Source organism: Anopheles arabiensis, chromosome X, assembly GCF_016920715.1.
Source record: "Anopheles arabiensis isolate DONGOLA chromosome X, AaraD3, whole genome shotgun sequence".
Classification (NCBI taxonomy): Eukaryota; Metazoa; Arthropoda; class Insecta; order Diptera; family Culicidae; genus Anopheles; species Anopheles arabiensis.
Genome location: NC_053519.1, coordinates 17,314,908 through 17,328,399, shown reverse-complemented (window position 1 = coordinate 17,328,399; position 13,492 = coordinate 17,314,908). Strand labels below are relative to the sequence as shown.

Genomic DNA, 13,492 nt, shown 5'->3' with positions numbered 1-13,492 from the left:
TAACCAACAGCAATCGTCTCACTTCCTGCCCACGCATCCTTTATTTGCTCTGCCCTGCCGGACAATCCCCTCCACTATTCTCCACCTCCAACTCGATTGATCCGCATGACGCATCTTACTCGGTTGACGGTTTTAATGAAATGAAAGCGCCTCGCCTTTCCAAAAACAAAACAAAAAATAAATCTTAAAACGTGTCTGGAAAGTGTTTTGGAACGTACTTTTATGGCCAGTGTATGTGTGTGTATACGAATCCCGACAGAGACCTTCCGCCCGGGGTTCGGGTTTGCTTTTTCTCCTATGTAAATTTGCCCGTGTTGTCCATCGTTTTCCTGTGCCCGAAAGTACCGGAAATTGTGATGCGTGTATTACGTCGGCGGGCAGCCCAGGCGACACCTAATTATGGTCGAACCAGGCGGAAAGTATGAGAAAGAGAGAGACAGAGATACAGAGAGAGAGATAGAGAGAGAGAGAGAGAGAGACAGGGAGAGGGTGTGGGGAAAGCATAGAAAAAGACATCATATCATCCACCGGACCATGCGGTACGAGAGATAAGAGCTACGAAATTTCTAAGAACTGCGAAGCGAACGAAACGAGTTTAGCTAGGGCAGCAAGGCAACACGGGTGTAGGATACTTTGCTTTTCTGCGCCCAAGTAGGGATAGTGCTGATAAGGGGAGGGTGCATGCCGAGGGACCGTTTTTTTATTCTTTATTATGTTTGACAGGCGGTTCCTATTTGCACTTTGCATCCTGTGGTGTGTGCGTCGGGATTGGTTACTTTGTTGCGCTCTACTGCCGTCAGGGTCTCAGTGCAGGGAAGGAGAATGAATTCCCTGCACCTGTAAGCTGGATGTTCGGAGGGCGTAAGATGCGAATGATGTTTCGACGCTCTTTTTCGCCTGACAATTGCGCGACCAGTCGAGGAGCAATCTGTGCGGTCCCGCAACCCCTCCCCCGGTAGAATCGTAAACATCCTCCCCGGAAACGGAAAATCTGGGAAGAAAGAACCACTCAGCACACACAAACACACGCTGCACACTTCAAAACAGCATTGCCGTAGCGGTCCATCACCATTTCGCACGCACCATTTCACATCGAAGATGAAACATCAAATAATTAAGCGAACGCGCACCCGCGAATGCCATCGTGCCCATCCTGCGCCAGTGCATGAGTCGTTGCGCGGGCCACTACATGTTTGCGCCGTTTGCGAGAGTGCGCTCTGTACGCACACAGACACAGGCGCGCTCATCCATTAATATTTAATAGCCGCAGAGGGAATGGAATCGAGCAGGGATTGGCAAACTGAAGTCAAGTACTAAATGGGCCAGACTAAAGGAGTTGAAGAGGCTATGTGCAAATTTTCTGAAACTACCATTATTTTCGCTTTCGCTTATAAAAGTGAAAGAAAATGTTTGTCCTGATTAAAGAAAACATAAGTTTTATAAGTGATAAGTTTTAGCAAATAAATAAATTTTTGCATATAATTCTGACTGTCTATACTTTCCCCGATAATTGATGCGCTATTAAATCGGACCGGAGGCAATAGAGTATCTCGAATATTAGCGTCGAATTTTGAGGTTTTCAGTAAAATTAAAAACTCATTTTCGTATAATTTTACTTGAAGTGGTAGGTTTTAGCCATTCAATTAGTTATTTTATCTGATTTCAACAGAAGATTACAAATTTGTACGTTTTAAAATGGTTTTTAAAAATCGCCCGAAAGAGAATTTATTTTGCATTTGACATTTGATGTGTCAAATCAGTACAGTTTGTTTGAAGAACTGTCAAATTTAGAAAATCGCGTAAAGCGAAACCTACATAGGCGTGACGTACAGATAGGTGAACGCATTTTTGGACTCGTCCCAGAATTGCTGAGTTGCGCGCAAGGATGCTGGCTGCCAACCGGTCATTCTACAGCTTGAAAAATCAGTTCACTTCAAGGCACTCTTCGCGACGGACGAAGCAGGGACTATAGAGCAGCTATTGAGTACCGGTACTCACATACGCCTCTGAGACATGGAAACTGTCTATATCTGACGAAACGATCTTAGCCGCGTTAGAGAGGAAGAAGCTTGGCCCCGTATGTGTGGAAGGACAATGGAGCATCCATTATATTGAAGAGCTATACGAGATGTACGGCGACCTCACTGTCGTGCAGCGTATCAAGCTCGCCAGGCTCCGGTGAGCTGACCATGTTATTATACGCATGGAAACGGGCGACCCAGCCCGTAAAGTCTTTTTAGGCCGTCCACAAGGACAGAGGAGGCGTGGTAGGCCCAAGCTGAGGTGGTAAGATGGCGTGGAGGCGTCCGTCATTAAGATCGGGATAACGGACTGGCAGACAAAGGCGCGAGACCGTGAGAAGTAAGTAAGTAAGCGTATAGAGAAATCGCGTGTATCGAGTATGGCGTATATCGGGGAATACTTGTATAATAATTTTAAACCTTCTTAAATAGTTATAAAGTTAGACCAGGATGGAATTTATTTTGCATTTGAAAATTTATGTATCAAATCAGTACGGTAAGAGTATAAGAGGTACCGTGTATCTCGAGGACCGTCTGTATTTATTTAAAAAAAAATCCGTCTTGATAGCTGCAATTTATTCCACAACATATTTAAGTATTCACAATACTTTTTAGGATTTATTTTTTTCTGCTTTGAGATCAGAAGAAGTGCCGACCCCTGCATCAGCGCCAGATAGTGCCAGTAGCCGAACAGTGCCAGTAGCCTAATCAGCTCTTTGAAGATGTACTGGAGCAGAATTTATATCCCAACGATACATAGGACTGGAAAGGGTAGGGCATGGTAGTGGATTTTTCACTCTTGCTAGGCTGGCTAGGTACCGGACCTAGCGTACCAGGGAAATGGCGGACCAGTCACCAGGTCACAATTTTCAACCAAGCAGCAAAAACCCCATCGTACATCACCCACGGGAAGCGTGCTGGAATGTTATTTCTTAATTAGGTGTCTAAGATTTCACAAATACATAAACAAACAAACAGCAAAAAACAATTTACAAAAACAAACCATCGGAGTGTGGGGCTGTGTGGTCTGGGACGTCCGCTCGACTGGCGACACGCGCTTGCGACGATCGCTATCTGTGAGTCATTTCGATTTCAGGCCACGCGAATCGCGAAGAACACGACCCGGTATGCACCGGTTGCATGTTGCAAGGGGGGGGGGAGAGGGGGGCACGGACGTCATCGGCGGAGGAAGGTTTGAGCATTTCAGTCGCAAATGAGCTGTGACTCCCCGTGGTCTACTGCTACTTCGCTCCTGCCCATTAATAAACAGTAAGTTCCTTCGAAACCTGTGGGAGGAGGCGATGCTTGGATGTGGAGGAACAAAAGGGATCGAGACGAAAGGCCGCGGCGACTAAGTGGATAGGGGACGTCCGTTCCCATCATGCCTCACAGGGCAGGCCTAAAAGGGTCAGTGCAGGGTAGCTCTCTTCGCGTAGAGGTGTTGATCTTCTGCTGGACATGCTGGAAAGATGTCTTGTGGTGGGGATAAAGCGAAAACAAACATGCTTGGGCATAACAATATTAAGAAATTTGTACAAGAATGATAACTTATCAGCCATCAAACAAAATCTAAACAAAACAAAACAAACAAACTTTGAACTTTGCAAAAACAATTTTCGACCTAACCTCGGCAGAACCATAACTTCGGCAGACACTTGATCAACCCGCTTTGATGCAATCTGTGGCGAATGCAAAATATCTATCTCGTCCCGCCTCCCATCTCCCTTCCCTCGTTCTCCAAAAAGGAAAGAGCAATAGGCAATGCTGTAAAAGAACGCGCCCGATAATCGATTTGCATGCACCTGCCTCTTCTCCTCCGCTCTGGCTATTCCCACGAAATCACCAGAGCCATTAGATGTTGTAGCGACAGACTGCAAATTAGCATCATCATCTTTCCGGGCGTTCCGCGCCCGCATGATGTTCCCCTTTTTGCTGTGTGCCGCCATTTACGACCGGATCATGTGCGAGAATCCGCGGCAAACATGATGCGCCTGTCCCTTGACCTCTCGGCTGCAGCTACTGCACAGCCCGGCGCAGCATGATGAATACCATCCGGTCGGTGGCATACGCACAAGCAGTGGCCTTCCCGCTCTTTTTCTAACCCCCCTACTCATCGTGTGTGTGTGTGTGTCATTAACGCTTCTTGGAAATTAAAGCGAAAAGTATATCAAGTAAAGAAGCACAAAACTCCACCGACGCGCGCGGTTTGCTCAAAATCAGAGAAACGCATCAAAACGCTCTCTTTCTCTCTCTCTCGCCTTCTCTATTGGTCCAGTGGGATTAACTCGGAATCTTTAATGTCTTAACTGCATACATCACGAGTTGGGGCATTGAGGGAGCCGGTGTGGAGAGAGCAGGGACGTCACATTTTGAAATTGTTGATAATTTTGCGCGTTTTGCACACGGTGGGGCTGAATGGAGGCAACAGATTGCAATTAAAATAAAGGCGCAATCAAAATGGGCAAGTACTGACCTAGTCGTGGTACCATGATAAGGTACGGCCCCGTCGCATGGGTAATAACAAAAAAAGCAATAACCTTTTCGCACTTGTGTGTGTTTCGAGTCTCAGGGTGGCCCGCTAAGCCCGCACACAGTAAAGCGAAAAGCTTTTTTCCAGTAAATCCCTACAGGTATGATGATTGTGGTTCGAAATGCTCAAAGCTAAGGGAAATGTACAACGGATCCCAAAGAAAGACATCTCGAGCGCTCTTAACGGTGTTGTAGCTTCTACGAATCAACGCTCTGCTCTGCGTACCAGTAGAACGCGCCAGAGAGAACTTATCCCGCGCTTGTCGGAATGTATGATCTAAGATCTAGCGAACGACGCACTCACCGAGACACACACGGCTTGATCCCTCGTTTGTTCGATTAAGCACCAGCGCGAGAAGCCTGGATCAACTCAACAATGCTCAGGAACGTTCAAGTCCAAGTGGTCCCGGCTCGAGAGGGCGGGCAAGAGTATCGGTGGCAGCACTGGTTTTATTTTATTTTTTGCGGGTAATGGGATAAAATCTGATTTCCGTTCCCTCCGCAGGTTCGTCGAGGGATCGACCGCTGCCTCTCACACTTGTAGCAGATGCGGTGACAGCAAACCGCGCGCTGACAAGTTCCAGAGCCACCACACAGTCCATCAACAGTGTGCGCTTCAGTAAGTCCGTGTACGCGGGGCTTTCGGCAAAAGGGGTGGACGACGATGATGATGGGGTGAGACGAGGGTAATCATAATGATGCTGATGGAAACCACCCGGACAGTTGGATCACTCAACACAAACACACACACACTCATCCTCCAATAATCTTCCCGTGCCTATAGCTCTCCCATGCTGGAGCAGGAGCAGCGTGAGTGTAACAAACTAGATGCAAAGAAAATAATAAAAAAACTGCAACACTTGTGTGTGTGTGTCTTTGTGTTTTGCAAGTACTAAAACCTGCGTACCAGATGCCCACACGCAACACCCATTATCACCCCCGCCACGGCCTGGGGGGTGGGATTGATGCAAGGGATTAGATTTTTACTGCCACACATGACCACACAAACAGGGCTTGGGCGGTTCTAGGTCGTAAAATTGCTTCCGTTTTTTGCCCCATGTCCCATCGGAAAGTGTGTGTGTGTGTGGCAATGTGACTGGGTTTGATCTAATTCATCCCAACTACCCCGTCTCCGGCGAAGATAGAAGAAGCTGTCGTCTGAAGTACTGGGAATTGATTTGTCACACGATAAAATGATACGATTCTTCCACTGCAAATACGGCTCGAGCCGGTCGGCTTGGGTCATTCCCAGTAACGAGATGATACTGCACACCGAAGGCCTTGACATATTGGCTCGTTTCATTGGAAATCATTGCATGATGACAACCGAACCTATGAGAGGGTCCAAGCAAGACGTTCAATTACACCAGCGCACAAAAGGGCATTCGTTAGTGGAACCAATTTTGTAACTCGTTTTCCTCATCGGTCCTATCCTGCGGGAAGTTGCGGGGTTATTTTTTGACGTCGCAACCGCAACAACACGCCCGACAAGGAACAGAGCCTGGAAAACAAACAACAGCTAAACCACCCGAAACCACACATCCAGTGCAGAAGGCTAATTCAGTCACCACTCTTACGTAGCCGTACCGAAAGGCATCACGTTACACTGAGGACTAGAGTTCGAAGGCTCCGAACAAGCCAGCACAATCATAAAAAGGCCAAGTTTAGGGCGTGAAAACATACCGTACTATGTGTGTGTGTGTGTATGCACAACCGACAAAAAACAAATGGCTTAAAGGACTACGAAACGAAGAGGGAGATTAGGAGAGTACGAACAACCAAAAAAAAAAAAGGCTACAACATCCTTTGGCGGCACTTGACTTTGACGGGGGCGTGCGACGGACTGTGTGGACTGCTGGCAAACAGCGAGACTTTATGACGCATATGGGAAGGACGAAGACACGGACAGAACGTCTAAAAAGTCAGAGAAGTATCAAAATGCAGAAAATGTAATTATTTTCTTGCTTTTCTAGGGTCAGGATAGTGAGAGATGACGAAAGAAAGAGAACAGGGCGTGATAATTAGCAGTAAATGACCCGTCTCGATGCTCTGAACATGATGAGAAATCTAAAAAAAGCGCGTATGACAATGGCTGTGGCTGTCTGAACCCGTTACGCTTTTCTTCATTGAGGTTGGGCCTGTTTGGTTTGGCGTTTTTTCTTCGATGTCTCGAAATATTGCGCTTACTTCCTTTAATCAGATGGCACGCAGCTCTGTTGCGTTCGTCAAATGCTCGGCGGAAAAGAAAACAAGAGTATCGTCTTCTGCAAAGGTACAGACGGAATAACTTTACTCTTATTTCTTTAGTTCCGGAAGAATTTCCACGAAGAAGACTTACATCGGTCGGTACACCATCACATTGAAGAGGGCCGAAGCACTTTTTGGGAGGAAATACGTTTTAACCCGCCCTCGTCGGTCTTCTAGTCGGCCTCCTGCTACGACTTTCATTTCCTGGAATCTGCATGATCCGGATATTGGAACGAACACCTTCCCGGTCTGGGAGAATCCATCCGTTTGCGAAGCAGCCTAGAAGCACTCTTGTTTCTATTTTCATACACACATCTAGAAATGGCATACGGAATAATGTGTGTCCTGACACTAGTGCACCTGGACCAGGATCTCTCGGGCTGTGTCTAACGGGGAGGGAGTGGTGCGAAGTCAATTCGTTTTGCTGTTCGTTATTTATAGTACACACGTACCAATCGGTGTGGCTGAGGTGGTTCAGTAGCGGAGGTGATTGGGTGATTCACCCCACAAATAGTGTCCTCTCGTATGTTATGTGCTTTCTTTTTGCTAGACTGGATTCGTTTTTCGAAGCCAAACCATGTCCCTTCCGGCACTATTCTGAGAGAGGGTTTTGGAGTTCACCGTATAGCGAAAAAAAAACGAAGTGACAGAAATTACAGCCATTTGCACAAAAGAGGACACAGGGCGCCCTCGATAGGTCCCGAGCCATTAGCGCCTAGTGCGTAAGTGACGCAGCGGGCCATAAAGCGAAGTAAAATGTATTAAACCATATTGTCAAAAGCGGACATTTGGATGAGGCAAAGTGCGACGAAACCAAAAAAAAAAAAAAAACCCTCAAAAAGCGCACGGAGCACCGAATAAAGCACCGGTGTGCGTCGGCACGGCCACTCTTTCACACACAAAAAGTAACGCCGAGCAGCCCGCCTTGCGACCTAAAAAGCCGCTCAGGCCCGGGGGAGGCACGGGATTAGGAGCACGGGAAAAAAGGAAATTAATGGTGAGAAAACTACTCCCACCCTGCGTTCTGTCCTACCTCCTGAGCTGGTGAGCTGTAAGCCTAAGCGGACACGGCACGACAATTTAACGCTTCCGTGAGCGGGTCGGTAGCGCATCACATTTTTGGTGACGCGATTTGGGGTTCCGCGACATGTTCACGCGTTTTAATTTGGGCATGTATGTACGGCTTCGGGGGGGTACGATACTCCCCAACCCCACGGTCGGCTTGTCAAACAGCTCATTTGAAATTCATAACCGACAGACAACATGTGCTCCGGGCGCCGCGGAGATGGCGCGATTTTTACGACCGCATCTTACGATCACGCCGCGACGTTTGAAATATTGGCTCCCAAAACCAGCCTGCCATTCCAAACCGGCACAATCGATGAACCTGCGGACGGCACGGAAGCGGGAGACCGAGTGAGACAAGGTTTGAAGAGTGTATCGGCTCGTGTTTTTTTTGTTGTTGTTGGCTCGGAAGTCTCAAAGATGAACTTACGGAGGCACCGAAAAAGGGTAAAGCCACAGAAGAAGAATGCCGAAACTGGCAAGGGTGAAGGTAAACAGGTAAGAAGGTAAATAATCATATTGACAATTGACGCTTCCGGGCGTCCATGCGTGGATGATGATGGCGATGATATGCATGGTTGGGGGTGGTTGGAAGAGTAAACCAAATTGAAAAGCAGATCATCAGCCGAGCGGAAGCGGTGCGCGGCATAAAGAAGCGCCTACAAAATTAATTTGTTTGACCCTCACAAAACCTCTTCCGAAACTCGCTGTCTCTCTTTCTTTCTCACTCTCTCTTTCTCTATCATATGCACATAAACGTTTCCGAAAAGCCTAAAAAAGATGCGGGAGAAAAAGATTTGCAGTTTAATGTTTCGCATTAGGATTCAGTGGAGCCTGTCGAAGCATTCTCGCAGCAGTGCCAAAAACCCCTTTTTAAATCAGTTCTGTCATCTTTGCAAGCTCGAAAGTGCAATTGCAAAGCAAACCACCCAAGAATCAAAAGTGTCTGTGTGCGAGTGTGTTTGTGAGTCATAAAAAAGTTATATTTCATCTCGTCAACATTCGCATCCGCAGCCCAGGTAAGTGAAACCATTTGACCAAAGCCGGGACCATTGAACCAAAGCTGACCAAAAACTAATCACGTTCGACTTGAGTCCTCACTTCATTTCCGTTTTCTTCTCCCACTGAGCCGACCGCTCGCCCAATAAACTTCTCCTGCAGACCTTCGGATCGGTTCGCGCTTCTTTAAGACAGCTGCAAACGTTACACATGCGCTTGTTTTTCAACAAGAAGAGGAGAAAGAAGCAGAAGAAAACATTCGAAGAGCAAACTGATAGAGGGCCAAAGTGTTCAAAGCCACCGCCGACGACGTCGCGTGTACTCTCCATGTTACAAAACACACACACACACACACACGCCTGTGCGCGTTGATGCTGCATGTGCGTGTGTTTGTTTGAATTTGCATCTGAATTATGCAATTTGTGAGCTACTTGTTGTTTGTTTGCCGGCAAAGAACCGAGCAACACACATGACACATACACCCGCACACGCAAGGGGAAGGATGGGGCAGGCACTTGCCGGCAGCCCGCGACAAACCACACGGAGGCTGACGTGTGATCAAAATGTATTTCCCAGCGGTGGGAAAGTTTGTGTGTTGTGTGTGTGTTGGGTTGGTTCGGGAGGGTGGGTGTATTGGGAGAGGGGGGAGGGCATCTTTTCGTCACATTTCGGCACATATCGGAGTAGGAGCGGAAGGGGTCATCGGAACCGGCGCTGGGATGCAGCAACAGACAGAGCAGCGGAAGCGTTGCTCCAAGCGGAAGCAATTACACACACATACGCAAACACACACACACACAATTACAAAGCTTTATACGTATTTCGGTAGCTTTCGGCAGACTTTCGACACAGGGCATGTGCGCCCCAGAAAGCTTTGGTACCTATATGGCTGCCTGTGAGCGTAATGGAAAGGTTATTACACTTGCCATTCACTGCTGTTTAATGTTTCGTACGGGAGTTTGAGGTACGTATGATCGAGTGGCTACCGGTAATTGCAAAACAGCTCGTTGTTTGCACCGAAAATTGCCGTTGAGCCTACACGCATTACACCCCTCCCCGCACAGTACGCGTTTTGTGCAGAAACGATAAATTCTTGAGCCTATTTTTAAACAATCAGCTCTGCAATGCAATGCAGTGAGTTATGGCAGCATAAATCGTACACACAACTTTTACATCTCAATCAATGGGGGCAACAACACATGTGTGTGTATATGGGTAACTAAACAGAGGAAAAAGACATCAAACAACCGAATAAGGTCATGCACTGGTCGCTGCGGCGGCGGACTGGGTGTAAAAAACACGCCGTTTCGGCGGAAGTGTCGGGGCGCATCACACAAGGGCCCGGCGGAAAGGGCGTATTGACGTTTTGCTCAACAAACAAATGCCGATCTCTAGGCATAGGTACACACATACACACACATTCCTGCTGGTCGGTTCGAATGCAACGCCAAAGACTGAAAGGAAACCTTACGCTTCGCTCTGGGTGTCCTGGTGGTCCATGGCGATGGAAGCAAAAAAAAATCGGGAGACTGTTTCTAAAAAAATACTGTCCGCTACATCACAAAAAAACACACACACCCAGACACACATTAGCGAGACATTCCGTGTTGCACCTGTTTCAGAAATCAGCGACAATGATTCACGTGAGGTCCACTGGCGAGCAACCGAGCCGAGGTATAATACATTGAGGTCTCAAGAAATGTTTGTGTGTGTTTACTAATTGAATTATGGCGCTTCTCTCAGGGGATTTGCATTTGCAAACCGCGCTGCACTTTACGCTAATTATCGACCACGGTGACGGTTTCCGGCGTGCGAGAAAGGAAGCATTTTCCACGGCGGCGGCGGCGGTCCAAGCAAATACACATCGATGGCGCAAAAGGGGGACGGATCGCAGGGAACGTGTTCGTCACCGGCAATCACTTACTTTGGGTTGGTACGCAGCACTTAGCACCTTCAGATTCCTTCTTGGGTTTTTTTTTTGCACTACGACACCTAATCCAACGCTAAGCCCTTTTCGCATGCTGCGCGATGTCACGCTTGTTGTTTGTTCTTGCGCACCGCTGCGGTGAGAGGTGACGTCCCATCACAGTCTGCGTCTGCGAATAATGCGTTGCAGAGCCACCGAATAGCAAATGCCACGCAGTTCAGTTAGAGCCCACCAGGGCTCGGACATGCTGCACTCCGGTCAGTTTTGCTGATAAATAATGCAATTAATGCGCAAAACCAAACAAAACAAATGTTAATGAGCAACAAACAGGACAAATAGAAAAGATTCGCGGCGTACAATTCCTTCCTTTGGCGCATAAACCAGGCGCACCAAATGGCTCTTCAAGTGTTGCGGGCGCGCGCGCCTGTGTATGACGTGCGATGGAATTGTTCGTATAGTGCACGTGCAAGCAATCTTCTCGAAAGTCCCGAAATAAGACAACTTTTTTGTTTGAAGCGCAGCAGGGCGCAAACCGGTCAAGTGGTTTTCCATTACCCATATGTTTGTGTGTGTATGTGTCCTAGTGATAGCAGCATCTCCATGAACCCTGGAATATGGGCCTAGGCTGGTTGTAGGCACGTCTCGACCCAATAAATATAGCATTTAAATATCCTAATTTATCGCGTCTCTCTATGGTTTTTCTCTCCAACACTTTCACGGCCAGGCCTGGATAAGTAGTGGAGTTTGTGTGGTGATAGATTAATGGTCTTTGTTGTTATTTTTTTCTGTTGTTGTCATTCTTCCCTTGTACACGCTTTACATTTTAACAGAAAAGTAAACAACTCTTTCTTTCTATCTCCTTCCTTCTCATAGGGCGTCTTGAACGCTATGCCGAGAATGTCCCAGCAATAATGAAATTGTACCACGTGACTCGAGAAAACGGGAACATCCAACATCAAAAGTCCAAATACCGGGTCACAAGTGGGTTCGAAAGGGCACGCGAGTTAAACGGCCAAATAATCGATCCCAACCATCTCCATTGTCTGCATAGCGCGGCGTTGCGATGCGTTCTGCTACGTCATCCCGTGACCTCTGCATCTCGTGCGATCTATGTGGCCTATCTATGAGCTACGCCTGCGGCGATAGCGTTTGCTTTGGAGTGAGAGGGAGGATTCAGGTCGCGAATTCTCCGTGCGGCAGCCGATAACACGTGGGTGATGTCGGCGGGGATATTGTCCACGTTGTCCCGCCAGCGAACGCTAGCTGGTGACCGCCGCTATTAGCTATAATCAGACCCAAAAGCCGACTCATCTTCTCGCCGCCATCGAAAACTGCAGAGGAAATGGAAGCAGATGGTGGGGTGTGTGATTGATCATGGAGGATGATTTATTTTGCAGAATGCGCACCACTAACAGTACCGGAGCGGGAGCGTTCGTGTCCTAGCCTGTGTTATCATTGCGCACTCTTACGTGCTCAACAATTGGGAGCATATTCCGATAAAATGAGGCGTCAGAAACGTTGCATCATCATCGTTGATGATGTATGTGTGTAACGCGAAGTTTACTTCTAATTCTAACAAGCCTCGAAGGATTCCAAATCAAGAAGGATTGTACAGATTTTATTGTAAAGAAATGCACGTGCACCAGACGGCGATAGATTATTCTGGGAAGAGGCTGGGGAAGGCGAATGGCGCTCCAGGAAACTCGATATTACAAAAACACGCCGCACAGTTTCATCCTGCTTCATCCCAGTAATCTGTCATGATTTTCAAGCGCCACTTTGTGCCTTCAGCAATTGCGCCAAAAGCGGGGAACCCGATCGGCCCTGGAGTTTCAATTGCTTCCCTGGCGGAAGAGGCATTGCTTTTCATTTTGTAAATGTGTATGCAAGTCATTCAACCGTGCAGATTGGCGTGCTGATACTGTTAGCTACCCGAAAGGAAAACTGGCCTGGTTTTAGCATTTCGATAGGCGCACGCACGGCTGTGAAGCATACCGAGGCAGTGTGTATGTGTGTGGTCGTCTTACCGCGTGTAGCAATAATTCGTTTTCCACTACTTTTATCCCTTCCTGAGGCTATGAAAAACTTACCATAGCAAAGGACAGCGGTGTGTGCACTTTTGGGCACGATTTTAACCGCACAGACTCACGTGCGCGGATCGTTTGAACGGGTGGTGAACGCAACAAAACACACAGGCCGGAACGACCAAATTCTGGCGATCCATCGTTGCGCTCCGAGCGCTCTTCACGTAAGCTTCACGTCCCTCCGCTCCTATTGGGAGGGTGAGGGGAGGAAGGTTGGGGAGGGCCCTTCAAACGGGTGAAAATAAAGGGCCATGCCGCGGGCCACTAAGCCCACGAAACCACTTGCAAACGTCGATGATCCTCTCGAGCCCGTTGTGACGAAGGTGAAGTGAGACTGCTGGGTGGAGGTCACAAACGGCGCAACAGAAGGCATAGAGAGAAAGAGAGAGAGAAAGAAAGAGAAGAGAGAGAAAGAGAGAGAGAGAGTCAGAGAGAGGGGGTAGGTCGAGAGCGATCGCACGTAAAAAGTAAGAGAAATACTAAAAGACCGACCCCGGCCGATTGACCGATTGGGCGAAAAAATGTTGATCTAATTAAATTCTTGTCTTTCTCTCTGTTTGTTAATCTACCTCCCTCTCCTGTCTCTTTATTCTTCTTTATTTATGTTCCTTCCGTCAACA

The 13,492-nt window shown here is 47.8% G+C and overlaps 1 protein-coding gene across 2 annotated transcripts in view; it reads right to left on the bottom strand.

Annotated features, from left to right (window-relative positions):
- LOC120906748 overlaps positions 1-13,492 on the bottom strand; it is a 38,000-nt gene that overhangs the window by 14,640 nt on the left and 9,868 nt on the right. The window lies entirely within an intron of this gene.